Source organism: Oncorhynchus mykiss, chromosome 21 (assembly GCF_013265735.2).
Source record: "Oncorhynchus mykiss isolate Arlee chromosome 21, USDA_OmykA_1.1, whole genome shotgun sequence".
In the NCBI taxonomy this organism is placed as follows: Eukaryota; Metazoa; Chordata; class Actinopteri; order Salmoniformes; family Salmonidae; genus Oncorhynchus; species Oncorhynchus mykiss.
Window position 1 is genome coordinate 29,800,270 of NC_048585.1, and position 6,000 is coordinate 29,806,269.

Sequence of the window (6,000 nt, forward strand, 5' to 3'; positions counted from 1 at the left end):
AGGAGAGGCTGAGTAGCGGCGTTCAAACAGATGCCAGGGAAAATAAAGTCACCACAATTACACACCCCACTCTCTGCTGGGAAAGCACCGATCAGCATGTTAATACTATTAAACACAAACAGTACACACAAGTACACACATACATGTATATTGACAAACACATTCATGTAATCACACAGTCCACAGGTTAGCATTGTATGTATGTCTGAAAGGCAGACTTTACACAGGTCATATCAAGGGAAGAAGAGGATATGGGGACAGACAGTGACTTACTGTGAGGTCGATGTCACAGTGACAGATGATGTCACTTGGGAAATACCAGCATTGTCCATTGGGACCTGTAAGTTATACTTCAACTGATGTTGAGGGGATTCTAGTACCAGTTATCTGCTCACTTTACCAAGCTATATTATAATATCCACCCAGATATTGTATCCGAAGGTTCAGCACACCTCTACCCTGCTGGGGCTGCTCTGTGTGTGTGTGTGTGTACAGTGCTAATGGAGCTGTCTTGGGCAGGGACAGAGCATTGGGCTGATAGATGGGACCGCTCTGTAGCTAATTAACCCAGACACACACACAAACACAGAAAGACCTACTGTAAAACAATCTGACAGAGAAGGGCGGATATGCGTCAGGATAAATGGTGAATGGAGAGACAGTTACACACACACACACACACACACAGTTACACACACACACACACACACACACACACACAGTTACACACACACACACAGTTACACACACAGTTACACACACACACACACACACACACACACAGAGAGTTGATGGGCTGTATGCTGCTGCAACGACACAGTGGCTGGTCAGGGTCGATGGTGGTTATTAAGCAGGAAATGAAGACTCAACTCAAACAGATGACTGAAACAGAGGACATGTTTATGTGTCGCATATTTCCACCATCTTGTCACCTCCCCTTTTCGACTTGTCACCTCCCCTTTTCGACTGTGTTACAGGTGAAGATGAGGAGCTACAGTAACAGATTGTATCCACGGAGAATGATGACATCACCAGTTGTTCTCCTGCCTGATGATAAGCACGACATGACACTCGTCAAGTTCCCATCCCAGCAGGCCAATCTGCACCGTAGCACCCAAATCTGCCAATTAGGTTAATAAGGCCCTATGGAGAGTGTGTGTGTGTGTGTGTGTGTGTGAGAGAGAGCGAGAGAGAGAGAGAGAGAGAGTGCGTGAATGCTGTGTGTGTTCCTGCATTAATTCATGTTGCCGAGGTGATTCTGAGAGATGTAGCTAGCTATAAGCTCTATGTAAATGGCTCAAATCCCCTCGGCACAAACAAATAAAGGACATATCAAAGAAGATAAAAACAATCGCCTCATTCTGTCAAAATGTATCCTTCAATCCTGACCCAGGATCCCAACAGAGGTTTTTAATTGCTTCTAAACAACATTACTATTCTCGCCTGTGTGGAGAGCCGAGCTGGATGGATAGAGGGAGAGGAGGAGAAAAACCGGAAGGAGAGGGATGGGGGAGATAAGGTGGGAGGAAATAAGAAGAGGGGTGGAAACAGGGAGGGTAGAATAGAGGAGAGAGATAAAGGGGGGGACAGGGGGAGAGACTTGGCTCCAGCCAACTTAATCAAACCTGGATAACATCCACCTCTCCTCAATCCTGCAGTGATTCCTTACCCCCGACTACAGCCTCACACATACATCTGGCATCCAGACCTGGCCAATCAAATTCCCATTCCAACACACCGCACACAGGGTACTAGATAACAAGGTGAACTAATTAAAAGAGATATACAGTAAAGTAGAAATAAAATATGAAAACCTTCAATTAAAAGACCACGAAAGAGAAATTGAATATTCATACATTTGTGATATTGACATGCTAGTAGCACAACCTGCAGTGCACTGAGCACGGTGAAGATAGCAAACATTTCATCAACACGTGTGGGTGCCAGTGGCTAGGTACCGTGACCACCATACCAGTCAAATTGGCAAGTTTAGATGTTGATAGGGCAGGTCCTTTTTCCTTTCCTTTCCTTACTCCTCATTCAGGAAGAGCTATTGGTGAGGTAGTATGTTGTTACAGACCTCTGCCAGTTGCAGGCCTACTCAGATGTGTGAGTTTATGGGTGTTTGGAACTGTGTTGGAGGCGCTTTTGGCTTTGTGCTCAAGTCAAGGTAATATTGTTATTGGCAAACTGTCACTTTCGTCATAACGAGGAGACCAAGGCGCAGCGTGATATGAATACATTCCTCTTTAATGAAAGAGAACACTGAACAAACTTTACAAAACGACCGTGAAGCTATATATAACGAGTGCTGACATGCCACTAACCTTAGACAATAACCCACAAAACCAAAATGGAAAATGGCAACCTAAATAGGATTCCCAATCAGAGACAACGATAAACCGCTCCCCCCCCCCCCCTCCAAAGGTGCGGACTCCCGGCCGCAAACCTAAACCTATATGGGAGGGTCTGGGTGGGTATCTAACCTCGGTGGCGGCTCTGATTTTGGATGCCGCCCCCCTTCTTTACACTGAGTCTGCTCTTGTATCACTGACCCGTGGATCATTGTCGGAGGCTCCGGACTGCGGATCCTCACCGTCGGCCCCAGGCTGGGGACCCTCGCTGCGTGTATCATCGCCAGATGTTCTGGACTGAGGACCGCCGCTGGAGACCCCGGACTGGGGACCGCCGCTGGAGACCCCGGACTGGGGACCGCCGCTGGAGACCCCGGACTGGGGACCGCCGCTGGAGACCCCGGACTGGGGACCGCCGCTGGAGACCCCGGACTGGGGACCGCCGCTGGAGACCCCGGACAGGGGACCGCCGCTGGAGACCCCGGACTGGGGACCGCCGCTGGAGACCCCGGACTGGGGACCGCCGCTGGAGACCCCGGACTGGGGACCGCCGCTGGAGACCCCGGACTGGGGACCGCCGCTGGAGACCCCGGACTGGGGACCGCCGCTGGAGACCCCGGACTGGGGACCGCCGCTGGAGACCCCGGACTGGGGACCGTCGCTGGACGCTCTGGACTGGGTACTGTCGCCGGGCACTCTGGACTGCCGAGGCGCACTGGAGGCCTGGTGCGTGGTGCCGGAACAGGTGGTACTGGGCTGGGGACACGCACCTCAGGGCGAGTGCGGGGAGGAGGCACAGGATACACTGGACCGTGAAGACGCATTGGAGTTCCAGAACATAGAGCTGGCTCAAGACGTCCTGGCTGGATGCCTGGCAAATGCGAGGAGCTGGAATAGAGCGCACCGGGCTAGAATAGCGCACTGGAGACACCATGAGCATCTCTGCGTAACACGGTCCCTGACCAGTTACACGCTCCCCACGCTAAGCACGAGGAGTTGGCTCAGGTCTCTTACCTGACTCATGCAATCTCCTCCTGTGCCTCCCCCAAACATTTTTTTATTGGGGCTGCCTCTCGGGCTTCCTTGCTAGCCGTGTACTTTCATATCGTCACTGTTCCTCTATTCTCCTGTATTTTTCCTCATAGTATCGCCGTTCCGCTTTCGCTGCCTCTATCTCCTCCTTAGGACGGCGATACTCCCCCGGCTGTGTCCAGGGTCCTGCTCCATCTAATATCTCCTCCCAGGTCCATTTCCCCATTAAGCGCTGTTCCTTCTTTTCAAGCTGCTTGATCCAGGTTTGGTGCGTTATTCTGTCACGTTCGTCATAACGAGGAGACCAAGACTCAGCGTGATATGAATACATTCCTCTTTAATGAAAGAGAACACTGAACAAACTATACAAAACAACCAAACGAACGTGAAGCTATATATAACGAGTCCTAACATGCAACTAACCATAGACAATAACTCACAAAACCAAAATGGAAAATGGCAACCTAAATAGGATCCCCAATCAGAGACAACGATAAGTAGCTGCGTCTGATTGGGAACCAATTCAGGCCACCATAGACCTACATATACCTAGACATACTAAAACCCCATAGATATACAAAAACCCTAGACAGAGCAAAAATACCTAGACAGTACAAAAACTAAACCAACCACCCTTGTCACACCATGACCTAACCAAAATAATAAAGAAAACAAAGATAACTAAGGTCAGGACGTGACACAAACTGTTTATTTTTTGTATACTTTGTAAATAATGTCTCTGGTTTCAGCTCTCTCATCGCCTGCACTGTAAATGAAATACCACCTATTTTTCTGCCTGATCTTCTCACTCTGACATAACTGTTGCTGCTCCAACCTACTAGGCTACCGGGTGTCTGTGTGTGTGTGTTGTGTGTTGTGTGTTGTGTGTCTGTCTGTCTGTCTGTCTGTCTGTCTGTCTGTCTGTCTGTGCGCCAGGTGAGGGTTCGGGTTTCACAAGATTGTGATCAGGAAAATGGAAGCTATGACATATACTGTATTTTATATCACTATCATGCACACGCACCCTCACACATAAGGATGGTTCTGTTGCGGAAAGACTGATACATGTTTGATAGTGTCTTGATGCTGTATTGTTTGTCCTTCATGTTCTAATACTTTAACGTTACCCCTTGTGTTTTTTGTAATATTTTTTTTATTTATTGAAGAGCTATGGAAACATTGAAGAGCTATGGAGTCTGTGGATCCCTTGTGTGTATTTTAGATTGTACAACCCAGAGTGAAGGGTTTGAAAGGATGAAGTGTCTGGTTGTATGTGTTGATTTTGCTTACTTTAATAGAATAACCTACTTTTAATAGAAGCTATAATCTAATGCTTACCTTAAAATTCAACAATGATTATCACAGAGTGATAACAGGAGGGATTGTGAAGAAAAGTTTTATGTTTGTACTTTTCTAATAACCAATTTGACTGGGTTCATGCAAGTGACTGATTGATCATGCCTGGGAAGAATCCTCACTATCAGTATAAGCAATTTGGCAGTACGCCCAGAACATTGTTTTGAGAACCGAAAGGGGTGTCTCAGTTTCAAAGTCTCAGCTTGGAGTGAGGAAGCCTCGTGAGGTATAGGTCAGTCAAATGCATGAACCAAATGTTAATGACGAATTAATTATGATTATTGAATGAGCTAAATCATGCAAATATAACTTGTCTGTGTAAGCAGTATATAAGAGAACTAACGGGACTGCACCGGCAGAGCTCCTGACAGACGTGTACTACTTGGTGCATACATTTGTTGGAACCTCTCCAGCTTGCTGATGATAAAGAATTATTTAATATTGACTTCAGGTGTCCCTGGTGGTAATGTCCACGACAGCTTCATGGGATATGGAGGATGATCTGGGTCAGCTCCAGGCATAAGCAAGTTAGAAAGAATTAGACAGTTAGAAGAGTAGAATACACAAAGTGCAAGTTCAAAATTTGGTTGTGCATTAGCAGTATTTCTCTTATGTCAGTCACTGACAATCACTCAATTAACCATGTCAGCTAACAATTTTTAGATTGGTAAGTTAGTCTAGCCAGCTATCTAAATTTGTAGTAATCATGGCTGAATACTGACCGGTCACAAAGGGAACATGCATAGGGGCCCTGACATCCAGCTGGCCCCCATTAATTGTGTTAGTCACTCTCACTTAGATATCATTAACATGGCATAGGTCATGGGAAAATGTGTAGAATTGCAGGAAATGAGTTGTAAAACTGCTCATTTTTATCTGTGACCCACAGCAAAATGAATACAAATCTCGCTTAGGACCCCCAAAAGGCTAAAGGCGACCATGAAGATGATTAAGCGTGAACTGGCTGGCCTCCTCTCGGTGTGCGGGTGGGGGGGGATGAAGTGTGATGTGATTTGGACTGGATAGAAGGATCATGTCAAACTCAGTACCGGGCATTGTCATTGGAGGAGCTGCGGTCTGACTGTCTTTGGGTCTCCCAAATGGCACCCTATTCCCTACATAGTGCACTACTTTTGACCAGAGCCCTATGGGCCCTATGTGCCATGGTCAAAAGTAGTGCGCTATATAGAGAATAGGGTGCCATTTGGGATGAATCTTCTGGCTGACTTGGCTGGCTGGATGTCTGCTGCTCATACAT

The 6,000-nt window shown here is 47.2% G+C and overlaps 1 protein-coding gene across 2 annotated transcripts in view; it reads right to left on the bottom strand.

Moving 5' to 3' along the window:
• LOC110500204 (metabotropic glutamate receptor 8) overlaps positions 1-6,000 on the bottom strand; it is a 224,196-nt gene that overhangs the window by 146,156 nt on the left and 72,040 nt on the right. The window lies entirely within an intron of this gene.